This window comes from Triturus cristatus, chromosome 8 (assembly GCF_964204655.1).
Source record: "Triturus cristatus chromosome 8, aTriCri1.1, whole genome shotgun sequence".
NCBI lineage: Eukaryota > Metazoa > Chordata > Amphibia > Caudata > Salamandridae > Triturus > Triturus cristatus.
In genome coordinates this window covers 955,285,742-955,313,448 of record NC_140591.1, presented here as the reverse complement: position 1 = coordinate 955,313,448, position 27,707 = coordinate 955,285,742, and the positions used below count along the sequence as shown (strand labels likewise).

At 41.2% G+C, this 27,707-nt stretch overlaps 1 long non-coding RNA gene across 2 annotated transcripts in view; it reads right to left on the bottom strand.

The window, feature by feature from the left end:
- LOC146805285 (uncharacterized) overlaps nucleotides 1–27,707 on the bottom strand; it is a 108,769-nt gene that overhangs the window by 71,273 nt on the left and 9,789 nt on the right. The window contains exons 2-3 of one of the 2 annotated variants that reach the window (XR_014967444.1): nucleotides 24,504–24,608; nucleotides 14,212–14,848 (exon numbers count right to left, since the gene is read on the bottom strand). This is a non-coding gene — a long non-coding RNA (uncharacterized LOC146805285). The remainder of the gene's footprint in view (nucleotides 1–14,211; nucleotides 14,849–24,503; nucleotides 24,609–27,707) is intronic. The other variant, XR_014967443.1, reaches the window with a different exon arrangement.

Here is a 27,707-nt window from a genome sequence, read left to right as displayed (position 1 = left end):
TATCCGCCTTGCAATGACATAGAGGGCCGCCATTGTATTCACGCAGATGCATTCTGGGGCTGTTTATATGCTGTGCACCTGGTTACCACCTGCTTTGAGTTAGTGGTAATTTGCGACTCTTATTTTGCGATTTTTAATGGAATCAGTATTAGCGATTTTAGGTACATTGTTCTGCGACTTTATTTAGCGATTCCTTATTTAGCGATTCGCTAAATAGTGAGTCGGTGTGGCATATTCGCTAAATAAGGAATCGCTAGGTTCATTCCATTGGTTTTAGCGATTCTTTATTTAGCTATTCAGTGTTTCTGCCTCTACATTTCACGTGGGGTTTCAGCGTTCGCAAACGTGGAAATTCTGCGAATTTTGGCGTTTGCGATCGCTAATTCACTACCTACATCTGGCCCATAACTACTAAAAATGTAACCTTTATTAAAATACACAAACAATACTTATACAGAAAACATACATCACATACATTTAAAATATAAACTGACATACATAACACTAATTTAAAAAATCTACATTTTAAACAACTATATTTTTGCAAACAATATAAATGACTTCTAATTAAAAAAAAACAATATTTCTTACCTTAAATTCGATATTCTTGACCACGATATTCCTGTGGTCGATATTTCTGAAACACAATATTTCCAACTCGATATTTGTGTAAGTGAACATTTCAAACTGGATATTCTGTCTCAGCAGCCTCTGCAGAATGCAGCAAACATACACGGAAGAAAAAACAAGGAGAAATATAGGGGCTCATTACGATGGCATAACGATCACCACTGCCGAGGCGGCAGGGGTGACCATTATGCTATCGTAAATACCCCCCACCATATCACGATGGCGGTGGGTATCGCGGGGAACGGAAAGTGTCTGCTGCTTTTCCACCGGCAGGCAATCGTTACGATTGCCTGCCGGGCGGAGCAGGGGCTCCAATATGGTGGCGGTGCCTAGCAGGCACCGCCAGCCATATTAGGATGTGGATTTTTGAAGGCCTTGAAAGGCTGGCGGAGATTGGCCTTGGGGGCCCGTTGCGGGCCCCTGGGGGGATTGGCGGTGCACTTGGGGTACCTATGGTACCCCCTACATGTCGCTGCACCAAGTGGCAGGCACCGTGTGGTGCCTGCCATGTGGTGCAGTGACATGCCAGGCATGCGATTTTGACATAGCGGCATGTGCTGCTATAAGCAGCACCCGCCGCAAAGTCAAAATGCAGAATGCGACCGCCAGGGTGGCGGTCGCATCCTAATTTGCAGTGCGGGACCGCCACATGTCTGGCTGCCGGTTCCAACACCGCAAGGATGTCAGGCGGACTCAGGTCCGCCCGCCATCCTAATTTGCCCCAAAGTTATTTCTCCTTGTTACGCCTCACCTTGGGTGGTGTAAAGTTTTGGTACCTCACCAGGTTTACATGCTCTCGGAAATCTGGAAAGTGTCAAAATTCATGGGTGTTGCATGTGAAAAACCCTCACAGTGCTTATGGAACACCTCTGAATGCAGTGTAAAGCAACACAGCGATTTTTGCTGCCTTACACCAATCTATGAGGCCATTCTAAGACACACATAGTGGCTTTGCGTGGCCTCATCAATATCGATATCGATATGACCATGTGATTCGCACCACCGGAGCATCACAAAAAGTGATGCTACAGCCACGCAAGGGGCTGGTAAATATGCCACTCAGTGCAAACTTCAATCAGGCATTCTCTGCTGCAATTAAAGCAGGTATTGTGAAATGCAATACAAGTTACAACTACACCTACAGATAATCAATTATGCAATTTGTAGTGTGATGCAGTCTCAAGTTCATGAATATTTTTTTCATTATTTCTGAATGTAAAGCTCAAAATATTTAAAAGAAAAGGGAAGTTTCAGCTCCAATAGTATCAGTTTCAGTGTTACATTGTCAGACCCCCACCATGGCCCTGGCCACATTGCATACATGGTTGCTCCTGCTTCCTCAAGCCTCCGCACCCGCCATCCATGGAGTGCTAGCACAAGGCTCATGCCCTGTCCATATTATGAGACGGTGCGAACTCTGCAATGTTTTCCATTTACACCCAAGACATCTTGCATCTCATTTGTGTTGGCACTGGTTAGGGAAACTTTGCCTCAATGAAGTCATGCAACTTTGCCAAGCTTTGCTGAAGGAAAATTTTCCCTGAATTCACACAATGTTGTGTTGTATGAGAATTCCTTGCTCCTACACGTACTGCAGAGGAATTTCACCAAAAACAGACCTCCAAGTCACTCTGGACATTATTTGTGCAAGGATGAGTGAGACTGGACCTGTTCAAGATATGAACGAGTGTAATACTTAGATACTCATTGTTAAATGTTCAAAAAAACAATCAAGGATTTAACGTATGACTTGTAACATTAGTTTACCATGAACAATGGCTAGCCATTGTGGTTGATATGGTCATTCTATTCACCCTTGGAGACTTTCTCCAACTGTGTACAAATCCACATGGAGGAAATTTAGGGGATCTGCTCAGGATTGTGTTATCATCTCAGGTCCATCTAAGAAGGCTTTTTGGCTCAACACACCACAGACATCACAGTTACTAGGGCTTTTTTTCTCCAGAATCTGATATGGCACAAAGAATAGCTAGTGAAGCCAAAAGTAAATGTCCATGAGGCCCACTCTGAAGATGAGATGGAGTAAATTACATGCATGAGTTTAACTGTGAACCACAGCGGGTAGGCTTCAAATTAGTAAACTTATGGATGTAATATTGTAAAATGACAATCATAAGATGGGCTAGCAAGAGAAGGTACAGGGAGCCACGGTCCTACCTGACCTCAATAGGCCCAAATATGGAAGATGCCAATGGAAGGTCATTTGATTCTCATACCCCCTTGCATTTGCCTGATGCCATCTGAGGAAAAGATTTTGTGGAAAATGATCAAGGTGGTGGCACAACCATGTAACTTCATCACAGACAAAGGCCAGGAAACTACAATGGTAGTTAGGTTTGCAGCAGGCCTTAGATTGTCTGGCTTCCCCATCTGGTGGGATATGTATCCAGGAAGTGACAGAACAATGAGTGTTGGACTGTGTCAAAAGGGAGGCTGGTTGGCAGTTCTGACATGCCTATGACAAAGAGATTCAGTCACGACAACAATAAACAGGAAAGATGCACAAATAAGGTGAAGGCATATAAAGCTGTGAAGTATCAAGCAATATCATTGAACATAACTTGCTTGAGTTCATCTTTTGACTGTGGATAAAGGGCCTTCCAATACTCAAGCATGCCTCTGCTAATATCACTTCCATCTGGGCAATAGTCCAGGATGATGGCAGTGCCATCAGTAGAAACATTATAAGGGAGTAGGGCAGCTGACACATGTCATTGTGGACAAGTACTGGAGACTGGGAAACTAAATTCTTTAATCATGTTGCAACCAGTTGGGCTGCCAAATCTGGAAGGGATAGAGGAAAGAAGGGGAAAAGAAAGGAAAGACTGACTTTTCCGATAGGGGTTTGGGATGCATACTGTGTGAGATTTAAGACAAAGGGGCATGCAGGTGTTGTGCCTATGGAACTCTGAACTTGGTTGAAACTATGCAGGCCACTGCTCTTAAAGCGTTCTTTCTTGTATTGCACAGAGCCAATGAGGATGCTCCAATGGCTATGCGGATGCCTCTAAAGTTACCGAGGCCATATTATAGAAAGTAAAGTACATCAAAAGGAGGCTCCTCTACTGTGGAACACAAAACATTGTGCTAAGCAAACGTACAAGTTGCATAAGTGAGCACAATATTTTGTTTTAATTCAATGTACATTTATTTGTATTCATAATAATGAATACATATTTTCCAACTGGAATTAATCTGACAACAAGATGAATATTGTTTTAAAACAATTGATACTGGTTGTGACACATCACCAGTGAAAGAGACTTTGTAGAAGTGGTTTAAGTGATTACACAAAACAAATATAAAAATCAGGTGTGAAACAAGGACACTAAGGTTTCTCTTAGTCATTAAGCGAGGTTAAGGTACACCAGTCAAATGTTTCTAATCGGTATCCATCACTTTTCAACAAATTATTTTTCTACCACGAATTCAATGATCAATGCCAAGTGTATGAATTTTTGAATCAATAATGTTCATTCTTTCTTTGTAATAGTGTATTTCCTTAGGGCAAGATGGTTTAAGTTGTTCAGACCCACTCATCTGCTGAGGGCATGGGGTCTGGTGTGAGTAATAATAAATATGATGTGAGTTGGCAACTCTGGGATTGTTTACTATAGGATAGCCAGATGGGTGGGTTCTGGTGCCTTAATTCAATTGTCACGGTGTCATTGTGCTTGGGATAAGGGTAGACCTAGTTATAGATAGTGGGATACTCTTTTAGAGAAAGCTTTAGATTATGTATTCTTGTGATCTAGTGATACCCAGTGAAAGTGAAATATCTCTATGATCTATGAAAGGCAGATGTCAATTTTTATAAATAGATGGCTCAACCAATTATGAATCAGAAGCATTGCTTGTTAACATAGTTGTTGTCTTATTTATGCACAGCACTATTGGATGCTTTACTCTATCATTGTTTATCTAAGGTTAAATTTGCTCAGGACAGTCATGCATCCTCATGCAGGCTCTTTCTATTATGTCTATATCATGAGTAATATGGTTCCCATCTGACATTTTCGAAGGCCTTGTACCTCAGAGAGGGTTTCTACTCTAGACCAGAGTCAATGTGTCCCTGTCAGACTTCAAGGACCAGCCCAAACAACGGTTTATCACATTTTCAGAGACTTCATCTTCTGAGTCTAGCAAACTAGATCCAGCTGAAGGCACATCTGCCAAGGTTTATAGGAGACATAGGACCACCAAGCCTCATTAGGCACAGGCAGAGGAAAGGGCTGAGGAGAACAACAATGGGAAATGAAAACCAGCAGGAAGTTTTACAAGCAATAACAGACAGCCCCATACATTTTCCAGAGATCTCAGACTCCAGGGGCATGGCTACATAGAATTCATGCAGCACAGCACAGCAAGATAAGTTGCTGTGCTGTGTTGCATGAATGACTGAGAGCAGAACGGTGTCCTATCTGCTTAGGGGTGGGACAGTTCTGCCCTCTCCCTGTGCTGCTGCACTTGTGGCTGCCACCTCCCCCCCACCCTCCAGGCTATAATACTCAGCATACTTTTTTGTGCTAGAAGGGGTCCCTTCTTAAAACAAAAACTAAGCTTTCAGGCATTTTCCTCTTATTATGTGTGCTTCAGAATGCAAAGAGTAAAGATTGAGGAGAGTAAATGCAAAGAATAAAAAAGTGGAGACATTAAAAACATTCTCCATGTTATACCTGCATCAGGAAGGTGCACAAATCCCTGTGTAAAAGTCTGTGTAGATAGGGATTAGAATCAAAACCCATAGGTAGTTTTATGGGAACGCCTTTTTGCCAGCAATGGAATGCCCTCTTGGTTCAAAGTATTTTTTTTATTTAATGATGATAATCCATAGAACTAAGACTAACACAAGGTTTCAAGAGGGGCGTATTATTATATTTGAGGTGCTTGTTGTTCTACAGATGAAGATCAGCCCTTCAGGACCACCACAACCATGTGTACATGGGAATCTTGTTTATTTCAATAAATCAATAAATGGGCATTTTTGGATGTTTCATGATACTTCACTGCATGAACTCAGTAATTATATTTATTGTGCAATTCTGTTGTGTAGTAATTGATAATTTCTTAGGAGATTGCATAATGAAGTATACTAAAGAATATGGTGATAAGTAGGTATTACTTGTAATGTTCTGTATTTAGTATACATGCAGTTGTTTTGATGAGTTACTTGAACTAGGTTGACAATGCGTAAGTAAATATCTTGTATTTTGAATTTTTATGAAGTTAGAATGAATGTTATATGTTATATTTTATGGGCGTATTCACAAATAAACCAATTTGTTGAATATTGTGTCATGTTCAAAGCACAGTGTCACTTATTATTATATAAGTGTAAATCACAAACTATGATACGACATAGCATGATTATATCATTCGATTCCCTCTTGCACCTTGCGAGGTCATTGGGGTCAGAGGACACATGATGTATATTCGCATGAACTTGCCAGCTTCTGTGTGCCAACAGTCCGGCTGTTTTGGTCCTGGCAATTACCAGATGTAAAATATTCATCGAAATACTGTAAATTCTCCTTGAAATAGTTTGGGTTGGGGAAGTGTCACGTGACTCTTTTTAGGCTTTAGTGATACAAATACAACAACAATAACACTTGATTAGGCACTCGCTCAGCAACACAGCGAGTGCTTTGATCTCATGTGAGCTTTAGATAGGTCCGTCCTAACCTAAAAGTAGTTCCACTGCCACGGCATTAAGATAGCGATTCATTAACAATGAATCATTGCTGGACACCCAAAAACTCTTTCATGATGGAAGTCGCAGCTATCTGGAAAGATGCTAACCAGCTAAATCATTCTGAGTTTTGTTTAAGGTGAAGACATAACAGGCAAAAAGTTAATTCCCTTTATGAAAATGTCTAATTAGCGAAAGATGCAAATACCACTGTCTGCTTGACAACTATTCCATATAGAAACATTTGAAGGACTTCTGCAAGGCACGTTCAGAGCTTATTGTACTGGTACAAATGTATGTAGAGTTGCTCTGTCAAATCACAAGCTCTTCTGTCACATCACAAACACATTCACAACAGGCGTCATTAAGACCTCTGCTAGTGTAAAAAGGATGTTGGCAAACCAGCTGCAATGGAATACAACTCTTTTTCCCATTCCTCGTAATGCGGCCAAAGATGACTCCTTTAGATGCGATGTGTTACCCTCGATTGGAGTCAGCAAAATGTATACTTGGTGCAGCATCTGTCCTGTTCAGTCTGTCTGTACATAATTCTAACTTACAACTGATATAAGGTCAATCTTACTGCAGCAATTAGTGCAACCTCAGAAAAATGAAAAAAGCTTAAGTACAACTACAGATGCAAGTTCAAGCTACCCAAGCAGGAACCTTGGCGACATAGCAGACCAGTATTTAAAATATCCAATCTGAAGAAATGCAACATCACTGTTATTATATGATGTTACATTCGCTCATCTTTGAACTAACAAGCTGAAGGAGGAGCAATTAAAAGAATAGCCAAGGGAGATCTATGAGATTCACGACTGATCTCTTGAAGTAAATACAGACGCTATTGAGCAACGTGATTATCTGTGGCCCATCAAACCTTGGCATAACAGAGCCCATAGTAGCCACTTATAAGTATTATTTACATATTTAACAAGCATTGACAAATACAATATGTGTGGCTTGAGCAGCAAGAAAGCAGGAAACATGCCAGTAAAGGATATCGCGCGATAACAGCTAGGTGACTCAGGCAGGTATAGGGAGGATCCTAAAAGGAAAACTTAAATGGATTCAAACAGGGATAAAGTACTATGGGATACACAGAATGAATTAAAAGACAGACGAGCAGCAGAAACAAGGAAAAGAGAAGAAAAAACTGAAAGTGTAGACATAGAAGAAAGATGTAAAAAGCAGAAAAAGAGAATGCTATTTATTTCCTAGGACCCCATTGTGCAGACCAGCTGAGATATGTGGCAGAGCCAAGGAGGAACAAGGAACTACACTTAAGGATCACTGAGCAAAGAGATCTTCCATCTGGCTCTTCCGAAGGAGCAGCAGGGTAAGGACCAACTACCCAGTAGATTATTGGATGTCGTTGCCTCAGCAGGTGCCAAGAAAGGGATCATTAGCAAGGAACTGAAGATGCCAATACTGGGGAGTTGCTGACTTCTGCTCTCCATTCGTGGAGTGACAATTCCCACCACTGTTCAGGACAATGATAGCCTTTTAGGTATGTGTGGGGAGCAGCAAAAGGGAGAGGCAATCAATGGGCTCACTTCAGAGGTAAACCATGGTTGCTTTATCATTGCTTGAAAGGGCAGCAGGGTTTGAAGAGGAGCACAATGGCGATTGAAGAACTGCATGGGTGTCCTGGTGTGGTGAAGTAATTCAGAAATATTATTACAGGCCAGGTAGTTAAACAGAAGTCAATAGTATGAAAACAATAACCATTAGGAGGCAACGGGGTCTGGTGCATGAGTTATGACTGGTGTAGCGCCACAAGGGGTGCATTCACACTCACGGATGACAAGGGTAAACTTGGTTCAATACACCACGATGACTGTGAAAGACAAGTTATTGTAGACCCACAAACACCAGTCAAGGTGTAATTGATACAGAGGTATTGCATTTGTGTTACTAACAATTTCATAACGGGATCAGGGGCACCGTGAGGAAAGCAACAGACCATATTTTGTTATTCACAGTATCACACACTGTACTAAGAAGTATGAACGTTTTTACATTTAAAAAAATATATTAGTACAAGAACAATCTGTTCCTTAGTGCATCCAAAGCAACTACACAAAATATTATAAAAACAGCTACTAGATATGCTATAACTAACGAGAACACAAGAGATTGGAATTTCTTTCATAGATTTAGGAATGTCTGACATAGATTACGTGCATCAAGGTATGCTTTTCAGACATCTCCTTATGAACATTTAAGGCTAATGGACATCAATGGACTATTTAATTCCACCCTAACTCACAGTTTTCTTGCTGCCTGCTCCCCCCACTTTTTTCTTTCACCACCCCGTCCCCCTAGACTCCTTTTACAGTCTCCTTCTGCCAATTAACCTACTCCGAAGTCTAAAATAATGGCCCTGTAACTATCCGTTCTCAACCTATTCTCCCCACCCACTAGGACTACTATCTGCCTATTTAAGCTTTATCTGTTAAATAAGATTCCCCTCACCTCCATGTACTCATTTTCGGGTGCCCCTTCCTTGCTAGGGCACACTCTCAGAATGGAGATAAGTCCCGACCCCTCAGGATATAAGGCCTTCATTATCAACTACCCTTCTAACCTTTCCAAAAATGCAGCCAAAAACACAAACATCACATACTCAAAGGCAGACCCGATACTGCAAACAAGGGTAGTATAGTTAATTACCTCATCTTCTATACCAGAAAACGAGCATGCTGGCGGAATGTGTTCTATTCCATGCTTCGAATATCAGGAACTAGGAAAACACCTCATGGTCTCAAATTAACAACGTCGCCCTCGCTCACCTTCACCGCTAATGCCACTATCACCTTCTACGATAATGGTATCATCCTTATCCAAGCCTCTAATGCCAATCTAGCCATGATGGCCAGCATCTTCCCTACACTCAATAAGGCAGTCTCGGCTAAATCCAATTCCCATACACTATCACCACTTTGGACTTAACCAGTCCTCCCCCCTCCACAGCCGGAAGGTCCACACTGTCCCTAAATCATTCTCCCCCTTAGATGATCTCAGAGCCTCTCAATCCCCTGTCAGCCTGATCCAATACACTAGACCTCCGACTCTCCATTCTCCAGTCCAATACAGGCTGATTCTCAATCGGTGAGGTTCCGTCTCACCCTACCTCCATTGCACTCAACAAAAGTTACCCATCACGCACCCCTCTTTCTATGCCACCTGCTAGGCCAGAGTCCTGGCAATTGCCCCCCAAGGACCATGTTCAGCAAAACCCACTCAACCCTTACTTGACCGTCCCTGACTCACAGGGCAATGGCCCTCCCACCCTCCTACTTTTACCAACCTCTCTATCCATGCATCATGGAACACCACAAGTCCTCGATGACCAACTCCCCCCTCTGGAACATCAACATACTGCCTTAGACCTCTCTGACACACATCGAGACCTCTCCTCTGCGCCATATCTCCCCACACAACCTCTACCCCTCTCACAGCACTCAGACCTGGTGGCGCGCCTGAATGATATATCTCCCCAGTTGCATCTTCTCAACGTCGAACTTCATGATTTGAAAGCTCTCTCAAACGAATATCAGTTCCCTCCTCTCCCTTGCGAATTTACCCACAGTCCCTGCTAGTGATAAAACTTGCCTTGATCAGCCTTCCCCCCTCTCTATCTCCAAAACCATACCCTTACCTAACGCTCCCTCCCACACCAGAAGAGCAAAGGCCTATATCGCGTATAATGATATCGATGCCTTGCTCAATTCTTACTTGTTTATCTTAGACACCAATAAGATTACTCCGGGGCAAATTCAAGCTATTCACGCTAACCCGAACAGAGAACCCCCTCACATCCTTAGAGGCATAAATAACGACAACCTTATGAGAGTGAACATCATACAGACTCCTCCCCCCATACACCGGTACAACTTAAATGCGTACTACTCCACTGCGGGTCAGCCAGCAAACACGCCTCTGACATATTCAACCTCATCCAACACAATGAGATAGACATCATCATCCTCACTGAAACTTGGCTCAATTCCTCTTCCACTCCTATCCTAGACCTCTTAGTGCCCCCTACCCATGGCATAATTCGTCTAGACAGAGCCATGAAGGCAGGCAGTGGCCTAGCTTGTATACATCAGACCACATTCTCGGTCTCCCACTCAGAGTCCTCTATACCATCCTCATGCATCTCTAGTCCCAACCTTCCGGTCTGCAAACTACACATTTTTTATCACCCCTCTGGGGACAACCTCCCCTTCATCGAACAAGTAATGGAAATCATCTCTGGCAATGTTGATTCTGTTATGCCCCAAATCTTTTTCGGTGATTTCAACCTTCACTGGTCTAACCCCAATGACCAAGCTGTAACATGCCTCAAATCCTTCTTAAGTGATCACGAGTTGATTCAACATAGTGACTGGCCAACTCATAATAAAGGAGAGATTCTGGACCTCATCATCACCAAAGGTCACAGCATCACACTGGATACCCTTGTAATTGGTCCGATCATCACAGTATCCTCTTTTATATCAACATAGAAGTCTCTCTGAGGAAGGCTCAACCAACGAAATCGAAGATTTGGAAAAGGGACCTCAGAGATATCAATACAGCCAATCTAGCAACCCACTGTAAATGTTCCCTCTTTTCCCAAGTTGACATGTCTGAGGTACATGCACTCACTGATTTCTACAACTCTACTATCTCTAGCATCATGGATTGCATTGCTCCACTCCAACAAAAAAATGCCTCAACAAAAATATCCAATCGGTGGTTCAACTGAAACTTAAAGTTGGAACGCTGCAACCTCAGGTCGATCGAACGATACTGGAGAATCAAACCATCCTCCGACCAGCTAAAAATTCTTATATCGGTAAGGAGCTCCTATAACAAACAAATCAAGATCGCTACGGCTGACTACTTCAGATCCCAACTTAATCAAGCCGCTAATCGCCCCAAGAAACTTTTTGAGCTGGTTAAACAACAATCGATGGAAGAACCAAATCGCCCAGACTCTGGAGTCAGTCCACCTTTGTGCGATGACCTGGCTGCTTTCTTTACTGAGAAATCAAGACTCATGAATATTGATCTTGACTCCAGGAAGGCTCTATTGCTATCTGGTGGGTCTGCGCCCCCCCCGACCCTACTAGAAAAGATCGAACCAATTAGCCTGAGCACTAAGAACAATACCTCCTGGGGTACCTTCACTACCCTCAGTGAAAGAGACATTAACAAGACTCTTCAGAGTATCAACCCTTCTAATCATTTTAGTGACCCGTTACCACCTTCCATCTTCAAAGAAATGAAGGATGTCATCACCCCCATCTGGACAAAGATTGTCAATGCGTATCTGTCACAAGGCAGGATCCCGGATTGCTGAAAAGCTGCTCAGGTAACACCTATTTTAAAAAAGCCTACCGCAGATAATACGGACCTTAACAACTTCCACCCTATTTCTAACATCCCCATTCCAGCAAAACTACTAGAAAAATCTGTCCAATCTCAACTCTGTACTCACATCAAAAATTTCCCTCTCCTGGACCAACATCAATCTGGCTTTCGGAGTGGGCACAGCACTGAATCGGCTCTCACTCACGTTATGGATGACATGTTAAATGTTTTGACCAAAATGAATCTTGCCTCCTTATTCTTCTTGGCCTTTCCTCTGCGCTTGACACTGTTAATCATGATAACCTCCTATCCATTTTGGAACACAGGATGGGTCTTTCTTGTTCGGTGCTGCAATGGCTCTCATCCTTCCTCCACCACAGATACCAAAGATTTAAGGCAAACCCCTCTCTGTCCTAGCCATCACCAGTATCCATGGGGGTCCCCCAAGGGTCTGCATTATCCCCCATACTCTTCAACTTTTTCCTGGAACCATTAGCTAATGCACTAAATTCCACAGAAATCCTCTTCCATGTGTATGCTGATGATACACAACTTTATCTGAAAATCTCCTCCCCGGATAACTTCATATCACTCAACACTATCCTAATAAATACTCAAAACTGAGTAACTGAGAACCATCTCCAGCTCAACACCTCCAAAACAGAATTCCCTCTAATTTCTCCTCCGAATCATATACCCAAGTTAGACCTTTGGATGAACCACCTCACTGCCTTCAACTGCTCCCCCCTCATTATTGACTCAGCCAAATCTCTCAGAATCACCCTGGGCAAGCATCTGAACATGAAGAATCATATTAGCAATGTGTGCAAGGGAGCTAATCACCTGATGAGGATATTCAGGAATCTCAAACATTTCCTCCCACAAGCTGACTTCAAGCAAGTGGTTCAAGCGCTTGTTTTCCCGAGGCTAGACTATGGCAGTGCTATGCTCTGTGGCCTCCCAAACTATACCTTGGTACCACTAAGGGCCTCAATGAATGCTGCGGCCAGATTGGTTACTGGTACCAAAAGAAATGCGCACATCTCCCCAGTTTTAAAATCCCTAAATTGGTTACCCAATGAAGCAAGAATAAAGCTAAATATTGCCTGCCTGTCTCACAAAGCTCTCCATTTCAAACCCCCCTGCTATCTAGCGCAAAAGCTAGAATTATCCAGAGGGGGTAGACCTTCTAGGAGTGCTAACTCACTCCTCCTGAAACCACAGATCTTTTGTAAAAAAAGAACCTGTCACCGAGCTTTCTCTGGCTCTGCGCCGAAGATCTGGAACTCTCTCCCACCGGAAATACGCAGAATCTCCTCCAAGGTTACCTTCAAATTAGAAGTGAAAAGGTTCCTCATGAATAAGTTCTTACCTTGAAAGGGTTTTGGATCGTCTGCTCTAATGCATTGGACTTACACCCTAAGCCCTGCGCTGGTTGTTATTCTTTTTTACTAATCATTTGCTCCCCTCCCAGTTCGCTATGTACCAGTTGTTATCTTATTCTTTGTTGACCTTTTTTGGCTGTAACCTTTTTGTTTGGTATGCCTATTTGATATGTGCTTGGGTTGGTATTCCTTTTGATGCCTGTATGCAATTGTTACCTTTCTTTCCCTTCAATTATAAAGTGCTCTGATATCCTTCGGGATAATGTTCGGGCTATATAAAACTTTTAAAATAATATATATATAAATCAGACAACATCATTTTGGGTATATGTCTGTTTATGTTCTTAGTAAACCATGACATAATGAGGGAGAGACATTTGACCCAGATAAATGTCACCTAAGATGTTGTATCTATGTCATTAATCAAATAACTTGATGATGTTGCAGTTCTTAAAAAGATAAGGTCTGGGGACATATGCGTTGAAAGGCAGACATGGCAATGGTTCAGGATCAAACAAGGAAAACAGAGGTGTCCATGGTCTGAGTTGAGGAAGATTGTGACTTCCATGATCCAAGATGGAGTTGGGTTCACAGAAGATGGAGTTATATCCCAGGAACTTTAAATCATCCCTGGCTAGTATGTATGATTTGACATCATAGGGGCGTGTCAGGCCCTATGATTCAAGTGACATATAGGGAAATCCATGCTCTTAACTTCTTATCATCTAAAAACATTTATACTAAAATACATATCTAAAGCATGTATACAGTGCACTTGCAGCATAAAACAAAATCCATTAATACATTGTGGATATAAAGGAAAGGTAAAAACATTTATGATACTATATGGTTCACACAGCAAAGCAAGAAACTTTGTAAGCCATGCATAGTTAAAGATAATCATTGAATACATTTCACTCTGAAGAGATTTAGGCATCGTGGTGAATAAACATACCAGGTTTAAAAAAATAAATAGGCCATATAAAAAATGTGCAGTTGGAAGGCAAACATTTAAAAAGTATTAAAACAGAAAAAAAAGCATTTTCAGTCCATCGTTCATACAGGCTTTATGGTACATATGAAAAAATGCATGCCATGATTCGTTGGTCAACTTACTTGTGGAGTTCCTTCCTCACCGGAGGACATGTTGACAATGTCTGGTGCATACGTAGCACACGTGTGATCTTTGTGAAAACCATACAGAGGTTGTTTGCAGTCAGTAGTCTGTGTGCTTGAGGGACCAGCAACGGGTAGCTCGTCTGAGGCCCTCAGTGTTGGTTGCGGCTCTTCTTCAGAGTGCTCAAAGAATAACAATGTGTCAAGCCATTTGTCAAGAGCTGGTCAAAAAATGCCACATGTGATACTGCTTTGTCATATCTAGCAGCCTGCATAAGGGATAGGTACATCACTTGGCATTATCTCTGGTGCTCATATAGAAGTTAGATGATTCTCTCCATATCAAGATAAGCCACTGGGTGCTGCTCCAGATTTAAGTCCAAAAGGATGTCCATCAGACATATTCACCAGAAAACAGGTTTTACTGTTGTGGCATTCACTTTGCAAAAGTCAAGCATCTAATGCTTGCTGAGTTCAGATAGCCAAGTATGCCCCAAGTAGAGTACCTGAGTCTCTCTGCAACTTTGCTTGGTTGGATATGGGTACTCCATGTTGTTGATGTCCTTGGAGGAACAAGAGAAAGATGATGATACCTCAGCCAATTAGCAGTATTATGATCAGTTATCCTCCAAAAAGACTGTAGAAAAGAGAATGAAAAGATGATGGAATAAGTCCAAATATGGCTTTAAATCCAGTCATTAATCCAGGGACAATATTCTTAAAAAGATGTATAACACCAGTTATTACAGATTAATTAAATATCACTTAAATCTGCTAAATACTTTGAGTATTGTGTGTTTAATAGCCACTGAGTTTCTGAAACAGTCCTGGCTTTCTGCAGATTATAAACTTCAACCGCTTAAGTCTAAGGGGCTTCTTTTTGTAAGAGAGCAGACAATAGTTTGCTCAAATCGCCAAACGCATAGATTTTTTTTTCTAATACTATGCCAATGGATGTTCCTCATAATATTTGTAGGTAGAGGGTACAAGGTCCTTCCACAACACTGTATTGTTTCAGAAACCGTTATCAGGTATGGCTGGACAGGCTCAAATCCACACAAATAACATTGTTCAAAAACAAATTTGAGCCATTATTCAGAAGTTCAAAATGTATAGGAATTAATGCAAGGGGGGAAAAGATAAGATACAGCCTAACCCTGGCATTAGATTGCTACACATTCCGTGAAAAGATATGGTGTCACACAGATGGGAGTGTCCAAGAGGATTTCTGCAATTGCCTGTATTGATATACACAGGGCCATCCTCATTTTAATTTAAACAGATGTGAGTCAAAGGGAATTTCCATGAATGTCCTTGAATGGAACAGTTGTAAATTGTGCATTGTTTCATACCAACCAATAGATTGATATTTTTAACAATCATGAAAATGAAAGGCTGTTATGGGTAAAGAATTAATACCATGTATTAACCAGGTCATGGGTGGCATGTCACTGACTATAAATGGTGTACCCTCAACTTGTTCTATGTGTAATAGAGTATATATGGATTCTTTCTTGGCCACTGTTTTTTGCACGAGTGTCACATTATATACGGTTCGCATAAGGCTGCTTTATTTAAAGTTACCAGGGCACAAAATCTGATCCAAGTGTTTGTAATGCCCAATTTAGCTGTGGAGTTGCTCTTAACTGAGCCTATCCATGTTGTAACAGATTCAGATCCACTTTCATAAGGTCTAGGACTGAGGATAAGATGTGACTTAGGGCCATATGTAGGAAGCCAAATACCAGTCGGTAACGGCCGATTTTCAGTAAATATCCCGTTACCGACCGGTATTTAGGCATTTGCTATGTAGGGGGCATATTTCAGGATTCGGTAATTTACCGAATCGGTAAAATTACCGAATCAGTAATTTTACCGATTCGGTAAATACCGAATCCTGAAATGATATGTAGGTGACACTCAAATGAGTGATGTCTAGGAAAAAGAATTCGGTATTTACCACCAAATATATGTTGGTGATAAATACCGAATACCTAGCAAAACGTAATATTTTGCTGATGTCAAAGTGCCATGTGGCAGACATACATGCCCTTAGGGCATGTATGTGCGCCACATGTGCACACATGGACGAATCAGGGGTGCAACAGGGTGTCAATGTGACACCCTGCCACCCATGATACTGCCTCCCCCATTACCGATTCGGTATTTACCGATTCGGTAATGGTAACTGGCTTCCCATTAATTCCTATGGGCCTCCTGGCCCATAGGAATCAATGGGAAGGTATGCATCATTACCGAATCGGTAAATACCGATTCTAAATTACCGACCCTTTCCGAATCGGTAAATATTACCGATTGATTACCTACATCACATTTACCGATTCATAAATACCGAATCGGTAAAATTCGGTATTTATGAGTCGGTAAATGTGACCCTACCTACATATGGCCCTTAGTGAGTTCACACTTCTAAAAAGCATGTGTTTTCATTGTTAATAACTTTAAAGACCTTTTGCATATTTTCTTGATCTATTTGCCTAATTCCTTCTGCAGCTCCTTTTCAGAATATTCATTTAATTCTTTATAAATGGCATATATTCCTGTGGCCAGGAATCTTTTTTTTATTTGAGGATGTGGTCCCAAAAGAAAGTCAGAAAAGTCCATATTTTCATGAATGGAAGAGAAGTGTTCCTTTATGGCTGGAAGATGAGTGTTCTAGCCATCTTTGGTATAACTTGCCTACACTGTATGTTTGTGTATTGTAACCTGGATCAGGATTATTATGTTTGGGTCTAGGAGGGCTAGAAAGAAAACACTAGATGTGTGTTTTAGAATTATAAGGCCATAAGGCCAAATCTTCAACAGAAAATTGTGTTAAATCATAGGTCCCATTAAGCTACATATCATTTATATCTGATTCAGACATATTTTTTGAGAATATCCAATTATTGAACACAGTCAGATTGACTTTTGTAATAGAAGCTTTCTTTAAATCCTTCATTGTTCTGAATCTCATACAAGTAGTCTGCTTGATAGTTTTGTTTAGATAGATTATTTATTTTTGCATTATACAGGCTTGAATTAAACTTCTTTGGCTAGAATCTGCCAGAATTTGGTCCCACAAATTCTTCTCTCATCAACATTTGTTTTCCAATACTTAAATCCAGAATAGCCAGGTTGTAACCAAACTCAGTGGAATAAATCAGCCTGTTGGTAGTGATTACATTTTTTGGAAGCTACTGTACCTTCTGTGTGAAATCAAAAAAATGAATTAGTGTGACCTGTCAGCACTCTTAAGGTATGGAAATTTCATTAATAAATTAAAACAGCTTTCAAGAGGCAAAGCCTCACACTGTTCCCATTGTGTGCATTTCTAAACTTCTCCAGGATATCTATTCCTATGTATGAAGTAATGTACATAGTGCTGATAGCGATACATTGTTTTGTAGTTTGCTGAATTCAAATAGAATCTTCATTATTTGAAGTAGCATATGCCTGCAAATCAGACACAATTCTTTTAACAGTCACAATGTCCCAATCTGAAAAATAACTGAGTATTATAATATCATTATTTGAAGCCTTTATGACATAAGCCAATTGAAGTGTCTCAGTAGGGCCCATAATCTGATAGGGAACCTTTGCCAGGCTATGCCCTTGGGCATAGGATACACTTTCAATATTTGCAGCATAGAAACCTCTCCGGGATCTGTGGGATGAAGAGTGAGGCTGTAGTTAATGAACCACAAGTGATGCAATTGTTTTTGTAGGGACAAAATGTCCATTGAGTAGCAATAGAATGATGAATATCGTTGACAACCATATAATGAGAAGAAAAGTTCCCAAAGCAATTCAAGCATACAACCACAGAGGAATTGTATATTCGTCCACTGACAGGTGCGAAGCAGTCTTTGGCAATGAGTGACTGTGAAGGGGGTTGAAAAGCCTTGTGAGAAATATCCAAAGTCATTTTCGTATATCATTGCTCTTACAGGACTGTTGAAATGGTACCAGTTCAAATGGCGTAGCACCAGGTGATATCGCTTTCTATACCATGGAATTAGGTTGACAGTAGCCACTGATGTCAGCATCAACTGTGTTTGTTGCACTACGTGTTCTGCGTAGAGTGTTAAGCTCAAAGATCTCCGGTTGGGAAGTGAAACTAGAAAGGTTACTGCTTTGTTCATGGGGTATGGTATTCAGAGTAGGGAGAGGCTGGGAGGCACCACTCTGAATCCTTCTTGGTGTGTGCCTTGGCTGACTGTAGAGGACTGGCCACATTGTGTTTCGATAAACACCTGTCTGTTTCTTCTTGATCCAGGAAGAGGAAGCAGGAAATCAGTTTTGTTGCCTTTTACCCCAAGAACAATGACAGGTGGTCTGTTAGATGGCACAAAAGCTTGTTTGTCATGGATTTTCTACAGCACTAAGTACCCACCTTTGGGAACCCACCCGTCGGCAGCAGCAATGAGCTTCTCTTCACAGGTGTTGGTGTCTGAGTGGTTTGTTTAGCAGCTTGTCTCTGACTTCTTCGAAACGCTGTAAAACATTCAAATGTTTTTCCAATAATTCAAATGTATCCTCATCCACCACCTTCCCTGGAGTATCTAAGCCAGATACATAAATAGGAACATCAAAGGAATCCTTGCATGCAGTGCCTCCTCCCAAACCTCATCTAGGCAAGTTACTTAGTGTAATCTTTATACAGATTATGAAACCACCGAAGACCCGGACTTAACCCCTAGCAGTCAAAGCTTGTTTAATCACACCTTTGGCCCTCTCTACAACACCATTTGATTCAGCCTTGAACGGGTTGCTTAATTGCAAACAAAATTCTAGAGCAGAAATTGAATCATTGTGTGTATTGGAGGCAAATGCAGTACCATTATCTGAATTAAATGAATGAACTGCCCCTATTGACACTAGACAATGCAAATCTTTTACGACTGCTGAAGCCTTTGCATTTATCCATGGCCAAACTACCCTAATGCTATCTGAGTTAAGGGTGTAGGAGTATTTGGGAGGAAAACCTGCCGGAGGTTTCCTAACTTGCTTGGTTGCATTTATGGCTGTGTCAATCTTAGTTTGAGACCTAGTTAAGACTGCAACTCGGACAGTCTGTATTGCAGCTCTTGCCACTTGGCCAGCTGCACAGTTCCCTTTAGCATAAATACAGCTACATTGATGGCCCAAAGTGTGCCTCACTTGAACCAATGAATGGTTGTCTTGTAAGACAGCAACCTTGCCCAATTTTTTCTAGGCTTTCCCTTTGAATCTTTGAATCTATTTAGACGCCAATGTTGCAAATCAACATTCTAACCTTGCCCACAAAAAATGTTGAGTCGGACACAATGGGGTCAATTCACTAAACTAATCGGAGCCAAAAGTCTAACTTTATGACATTTTGCATTCACAGAAGTCATTTATGACTTTTGGTATTCACAGAAGTCATTTACTAGTCATTTCTTTAAGTCCACACTCTGGGTGGAATCTCCTCACCTGGGCCAGAATCTCCGCAACCGGGTTGGATTCTCTGCAGTCAAGGCAGAATCTATGGCTCGGGCCGGATGGCCATTGTCTTCAATGTGAAACACCTGTGTAGGTGCTTACCATCCCCCCCTCCACCTGAAACACTGCAGCCCAACAACCAATTCCAACCCTGCAGTAAACATAAAAGCAAAGCTAACACAGACAAACCTTCCAACATGTCCCTGAATGTGTTTTTTGCTCTGCCCCTTGCCATGTGTCAAGGAGATTTGAGGAGGAGGAGGATGACAAGGAGGAGAGTAGAGAGGCTTTTCCTATAAAGGAGTAACCTACTTGGGATGTCCAGAAAAGATGTCAGGGCCTGATGTTGTTTTCCCCAGATGTAATCTTGGAGATGGTTTGTGAGTGGGAGCAGGAACTTGACTCTGTGACCTCTCGCTCCCTTGTCATCCCAGCCTATCTCAAGTTCCTTGCTGCTCTCCATTTCTTCGCTACAGCGTAGTTCCACAGGGTGGGCATCTCTCAGGTAAGCCAGTCCTGGTGCTTTATTTATTTTATTTATAAAGTTTTATATAGCGCAAATGTGACCCAAGCAGGTATCAGAGCGCTTTACAGTTGTACTGAGGTGAAAACAGAGTTGCAAGTAAAACAACAACAATGATAAGCAGGGTACTGTAAACGATAGAGGAACAATAAAATATGCAGCAGGAAATAATGTAGCATATACGAGCACCAAACCAACAACAGATGAGCACAAGCAAACTGAGTGGTCATAGTCAACGGAGGTAGGTGCCGTCAAACAAGGGCATTCATCCATAGGGCTTTCACTTCTTTTTTGAAAGACGTCGTAGAGGGAATCAGTCTAATGTGATAAGGCAGGGAGTCCCAGATACTCGGGGCAATACCGGAAAATGCCCGGTTATAAGTTTTCTTTTTCTGGAATTTTTGAGGTTTCAGCAACAGAGTGGTGGAACTCCTAGAAGATCAGCTCCCACCAGAGAGCTCCAGTTTTGGGGCTAGGTACATCGGGGTGTTGAAGTGAAGGGCCTAAATATTATAATAATAATAAACGCGCACCTCTGTGTCAGCTGACACAGAGGTGCGCATTTATTATTATTATTTTTCCTATTTATCACTTTATTACAGGTTGTGCACGGAGTGATACACATGGGGCTGGTCCCCATGCGGTGCCTGAAGAAGAGGTTTAGGGGATAACCTCTAAACATGTTGACTTTCAATATTAGGGACTATTAGTACATTAATACCTAATTCTTCCCTTTTATTAAACCCCTTTTTATCCTTTACCAACTAGGAGCAAGAATAAATTCATTTTTGCTCACTAGCTTGGTCATTTTTAAACAACTACCCACACCACTAGACATTGTCTTTATAACTCAGTGCTCCTACGTAATTGTCGCAAGTCGCAGCACGCCCCAAGCAGTAGATGCTTGGGATGGCCCCAATGATGAAGCATGTCACCTAGGGGAAACCTTTGGTGAGTGAGGGGACTCAAGAAAATAATTCTCTTTTCTTTATTTGAGGTGCGTCTTACTCATATAGTAGACCCCTCCTTTTCCCTACTAGCTAGGTTCCCTGATCCACGATCTCTGATCTTTTTTTGTCCAGAAAGGAGGCAAACCAATTTAAAACAGGGCCGGAGAGACCCATCCTTCGTTCCAACAATTCTAGGAGGTTATCATGCTTGACCATATCAAATGCTGAAGATACGTCCAGGAGGATTAGAAGGCAGGCTTCATTCCGATCAAGCATTTTTAGGGAGTCATCTACTATATGAGTAATAGCTGTTTCAGTACTATGACCCTGGCGAAAACCCGATTGGAATTGATCTAAGAGCTGGAATTGATCAATGTGGTTACATAGTTAAACAAGAACACATTTCTCAAGGAGCTTCGATAGAGTTGGGATGCAAGTAATCAGGTGAAAGTTATTGAGGTCCTGAGGTCCTCTTGGTCAGCCGTGGGTTTTTTGAGAATGGGCGAAACCTGCCCTGCCTTCAGACATTCAGGAATCATACCTTGATGTATGGAGGCATTTACTATTTTGGTCCAGAGGGGGACTAAGGACCCTTTTATTTCATTCAAGAAGCTGGAGGGTAGAGGGTCACTGAAGTGGTTAGAGGGTTTCAGAGTACTAAGCAAGTTAAGAATAGAGCAATCATCATAGGAGTGAATTGGTTACAGCAGCGTTATTTTCGGGTGAAAGTCCTATGTCAGGAAGAGGCTGGAGTAGAGTGGGTTGGTTCCAGCAGGAGATATTTGTGGAAGAGGGAACAATGGCGGGCAGAGGAAGGGGTGGAGGGAGGGGAGTAGGGATAGTCTGGCAAGGGAAAGTAGGTTGTTTGCTTTGTAGAACTTGTAGCTCGTTTTCGATCTTAGTAGTCTTTTCAACGAAGAAAGAGGCAAACACTTCACAGGTTGGCAGCGTAAGCGCCTGCAATGGCGTAAGGGTGGGAAGATAATTGGATTGGAGTTTGATCAGTTCAAAAAGTTTTTTTGGTCTGTTTCTGGCATTATCTAGTTGGCTTCTGAAAAAATTTAATTTGGCCATCTTGATATGTTTGTTGTAAGAGCTTCTCCTAGATCTCAGGAGCAAAAGGTGTTCCGGGGACAGCGATCCTCTCCAGGATCACTGTATTTTCAGTTGTAGTGGAACATCAGAGTCTAGGATACTCAGTATTGAGCTATTGTAGTGATCCGTGAGGTCATGAACCTCGTACAGGTAAGGAGGAGGCAACAAGGTGTTCTTGCTGATGGAGATCAGGTCATCCATGTTTGAGTTTCAAAGAGAGCGTTTCCAAAGCCTGGGATTCTTCTCTTGTGATCTTTTCTTTGACCAGAGTTCGATGATGTGGAAGGAGATTTAGTGATGATCAGACCAGTCACATGGGGCAATTGAAACCAATTGGATAGCATCAGGTACTGGGCTGCATCAAATGAGAGCCTACCTCCACATTGAATGCCCCATACACTTGACAGGAGACAAAGTGTAGGTAGGGATTTCTATCTCATTTCCCGCTTCTCACATGTGCTGGGTACAATTGATTGTACCCATGTGGCTTTTCAGCCACCCCACCACATTGCACATATCTTCTGCAACAGACACCAATGGTATTCCAACAATGTGCTGGTTATCTGTGATGCCAGTGGTAGATTCATTAATGTGCCAGCAGTGTTTCCAGGCAGGACCCATATGACAGCTTTGTATTCCTTAGGTCACCTCTTGCCCGGTGGATGGCTGTTGGAGATTTGGCAACATGTGGCTACTACCTAGCACAAAACATGTGTAATATGCATAATTGTAATGTATACATGTCATCTCATATAAACCACCATTTTACAATAATATTCATCATGCCATATACGAGTCAAGCTTGAGGAACCTACAGAAATAGGTGCTCCCTTATTCCCAATAGGAGTTAACCAGGATTACTTCGGACGTCTCCATAATGATGCAATAATGTTTCAAATGTGTGAAATCGGTGTAAACTACTCAAGGTACAGCCGTAAAATATAAGCCCCATGTTGGGCACCAACTGTTGCATAAGTTCCAACTTTGGCGTAGCTCTTAAAGGGGTGATTTCCTAACCACAGGTAGCTAGGGAGAAATTGATTCAACATACCACCATGAATTTGTAAGACAAGTTTTTGTAGAACTGCAAACACTACTCAATTTGTAATTGATATCCAGGTGTTGCTTTTGGGTTACTAACAATCCAATAAAGGGATCAGGGGCACCATGAAAACAGCCAAAAATCGTATTTTTTTCTTCACCGTATCACACAAAAATGCACTAAAAAAAATTAACACTTTGACATTAAAAGTATGTATTGCCACTGGAACAATCTATTTCCTAGTACATCTAAAATAACTACACAAAATATTATAAAAACAGCAACTAGACATGTTATAAATATCAAGAACAATATGAACATTTCAAGCATTGTTAAAATGTCACTTAAAATAGTAACTAGAACACCCTAATGCCCATTTCTATGCAATATACTAGGAGAGCATGAAAGGCAGAGCAACTTGCACTCGAGTTTCTTAGTGGAAAAAAGCACACTGCATACCTTGTTGTCAGCAAAGGCTGTCTTTATCAGCAGAGGTGTGAAGACAGTGTTCCCTGGGAAGGGTAAACACTCACTGAGGTAGCAGTCAGTCAATCTTCCCCTGGGACATGACTTGATTAGCTTCAGGCGAGATGTATCATCAACAAATTTTGATGTTCACTAGCAGTAGGTGAGAATGTCTTGGGTAGAATCTCAGGCAATAATTTGGGAGAAGGATCTCTCCTCACAAGCAGTCAAGTGGCAGTCCTTATGCCCTAAATCTTATCAGGGATTGGAAATCCTAACATAAGTTTAGGGATATCTTACATAGATTATGTGCATCATGGGATGCATTTCAGAAGTCTCCTAATGGACATGGACATATAAGGCAGAGTGCGTTATTTTCTTTATATGTCTGTACGTGTTCTTTGTAAACCTTGACATGATGATGAAGAGACATTTTACCCAGACGAATTTCACCTTAGATGTTGTATCTCTGTCATTAAGTGAAGAACTTTATGATATCTGCATTAATAGGCAGACACCACAATGATTCTGAATTAATCAGGGAAAATGGCGGTGTTCATTGTCTAAGTTGAGGAAGATGGTGGCTTCCATTGGCTAACATGGAGTTGGGCCTACATAAGATAGAGTTAGACCCTTGGGACTTTACGTCTGGTCGAAAAATGGCCAGAAGCATACAAAGGGCTCAATTAAGGAAACAGGTTGAGTTATTTAATTTTATTCTTTATCTCATTTTCCTTTCATATTTACTTACCCTTTTCTCTACTCCAAGAATTGCACATGCTGGAGTGGCTGGGAGAACGAGGAACAAAGAGTAAGCAGGAGGACCAAACCTGAGAGCTAGGAAAAAGTCCAATGCCTACAAAAGAAGTGAGACATTTATGAGAGACTTGAGACTGGGTAAGTGTTATTTTTCAAAAATGGAGAGACTTTACCTGTCTGAATAAAAGTAATTGATTTGGCCCAGAAGCCCGTTTGTGATTTGCTGTACCAGGGTGTCCCACATCCCACTTGACTTGTTGGTAAATTATAATTATTTTGTAAAATGTTTATTACTAATAGTCCCCAATTTGTCAGTACAATATTTATTTTTTGCTTAAGTATTGAAATTTGAGAACATAGAGAATTTGTAAACCATACGACCCACAAAGCAGCAACGTTTCAATGCGTACACTCCTTCAGCAAAATACGAAGCACAATCCATACAGTGCATGGGGTGGTTTATTGCAGGTGCCAAGCTGAAAACCCAACGTGTTTCGGCATTTGTGCGCCTTGATCACGGGTAGAAAAACAACGTTTTTCAGCACCATTTCAATACAAATTATGTGCAGAGCGAAAATGAGCTCACAATGACAACAAAAAACGGACTAACAGAGAACAAATACCCTATAGTTTACAGGTCGGCCATTTTGTAGTGACACAGTTGTCAATTTATAAGTAAAAGTATAAGTAAAAATAAAAATAAATACAACATAGCAATTGCACACATTTGTAAAACGTGGATATTTTTATTCGTAATAGTGCAAAGGTTCAGTGATGCAATGAAGGTACTCCGCGGTTTTAGAAGGTTGAAGTATGTGAACATGGAGCTGCATTTTTAAAATAAAAGTAAGTTTAGCTTAAGTACTTTGAAGTAGCATATATCGCTATTGTGATATGTACCCTGTTGTCCTCTGCCCAATGCCTTACATATTAGGTGATAGCTGTTTTTTAAGCATATAGTTTAAGTGTATTTGTGCACTACGACGACATCAAGCATAATATCTTAATTCAGGGGTTCTTTGTTCACATAAAACTTAGTAAATGATAAATATTCAAAAAGAACAATGAGATATTAAAATTGATTTAAAATATTTTTCATTCATTCATGTATTTATTGTTTCAGCTTGCAATAAAGCATTAAAATGATTAATCATAAAAATGAAGAGATACATGTTTCCTCTGTATGTATACTGCATAAACACATACAGAAACTATCTATGTTACAACATTTAAAATGTTTCCTTTATTATACATATCCCTTAGTAGAAAAATACCTCCCTCCTACACATCCTGAATTATAAATTAAAGCCAAATAAGTGAATAGTGTGCCTCAATGGGCAATTGTTAATCTAAAAAACTTTCCCAACTATATAGAATAAAAGAGGAATCAATAAGTTGGTGTGGCTCTCATCCTCCATCAATGGCAAGTAAAGTGCAACAATTTTAGGCACAAAACACTCAATGGCAACTAGCAGCTGAGTTATATTTGGATCAGTGATGTATCTCCTGCACCTCAAAGAAGCCTCAGAGGTATAACCTATTTACTAAAAAATGAAAGAAGCAACTTTGGCTAATGTACAGGATTATTAAAATATAAATAAAACAATCATGGGTATCGTTGACTGTACAAAAAGCTAATAAAGTGCTGCATTTGCTAATCATGTAAGTCAACTCTTGATGACCTTTAATTGTCAATACATCTAAACAACCTTATCTGTACAAATAGCTATTAAATACATTAATCAAAAAGCATAGCCTAAAATGTAATACGTCCGTACCTATGATGAACCTGAGCAGGTTTTGGGCAGATAGATATCATCTGTCTACTAGAGGGGGAGAGGCAACTTGGCTAATATTCACGATTATAGCAGTAAGAACAGAACAGTAGTTAGTATCCTTGACCGTACAAAAAGCTTATTAAGTGCTATGTCTAATGATCGTATAAGTCCACTCTGATCTTGATGACTGGAAAATGTCAATCCTTCTAAGCTGCCCAATTGTTAGAAGATGAAAGTATTATGAAGTATGGCAGGGGTCCCTTACCGTGTAATAGTAGCACAATACACAAAGATGGACCCTCGGGTACCCTCGTGTAAACCTTCTCTCAGTCTGGGTAGAGTGGCAAAGAGCAGGCAAACTAATTAGAGTAACATGTGTTAAGCATTTCACATCACCAACGTGGACGTTAAGTAATTGACACGACTCAAGAGGAATCCAAACCAATTTATAAAAATTGTGATGATTTTTATATATTTTTAGACACCAAAACAAAGTTGATAAATAAACAATAACTGGAGTTATCAACTTTGAAGAATTTTAATAAATCAGTACATGATGAGTCCCTAGACCAGTTCACAACATCTAGCATAATTTTATGTGGCTCCTGGGAGCGGGATGCAGATGTGCACTTTAACTGTCAAACAGAGCTGTCAATTATGCTTGCAGTCTTTAAATGGCTAACTTTGCAAAAAGGTAATTGGGGGAAAGTTGAATAAAACCCTTTGGAACTTTAGCAAGGTGCTGCTTTGTACCAGGAATCTTCAGGCAGATTGGATCTGTCTGGCTCGGAAGACTCGGGTGCAGAGGTGATTGGCTACCCTTGGTTCTGAACAGGATTCTCAGCAACTGGTGCTGGCAGGCATGCCAAGAGAGGGTGAAAACAAATGCAGGATCTCTACGATGGAGCCACAGGCATGGTTGGTTGTTTGTGGCGGTGGATATCTTCCCTTGAAGCGTCGACTAAAGCAGGTAGCAGTCAGACTGACCACCGACAAGCTTTGGTAACTGCAAGCACTGTGGTTGAGGAAATCTTCTTCCAGAGGACATGGGGAAGATTGTAGAAAGCTGAGTCTCACTGAGGGTCGGGACTACTGTTCCCAAAAGCCACCTGCCCATGGACTTTTGAGCAGCCATGCCAGACAGCTCGGTGGACAGTACTTCAAGGTTGTGGATTTAGTGGTTTGTTTCTGCCACCTGCAGACGAGTAGTTCCTCTGACCTAAGGAAGTTTGTGTTTAGTCTAGAGTTTGCATAGGGTTCACCTTCCTTCCAGAACTGATCTTTTGCCTTGGTCGATTCAAACTCCTGTGGGTGCAGGGTGGCTGCCAGGTGCAGAGCTCAGTGCCTCTCTTTGTGGAGTGAGAAAGCAAAAGACACACAATTGATGGACGGAAGGCAGAACAAATCAAAACATTCAC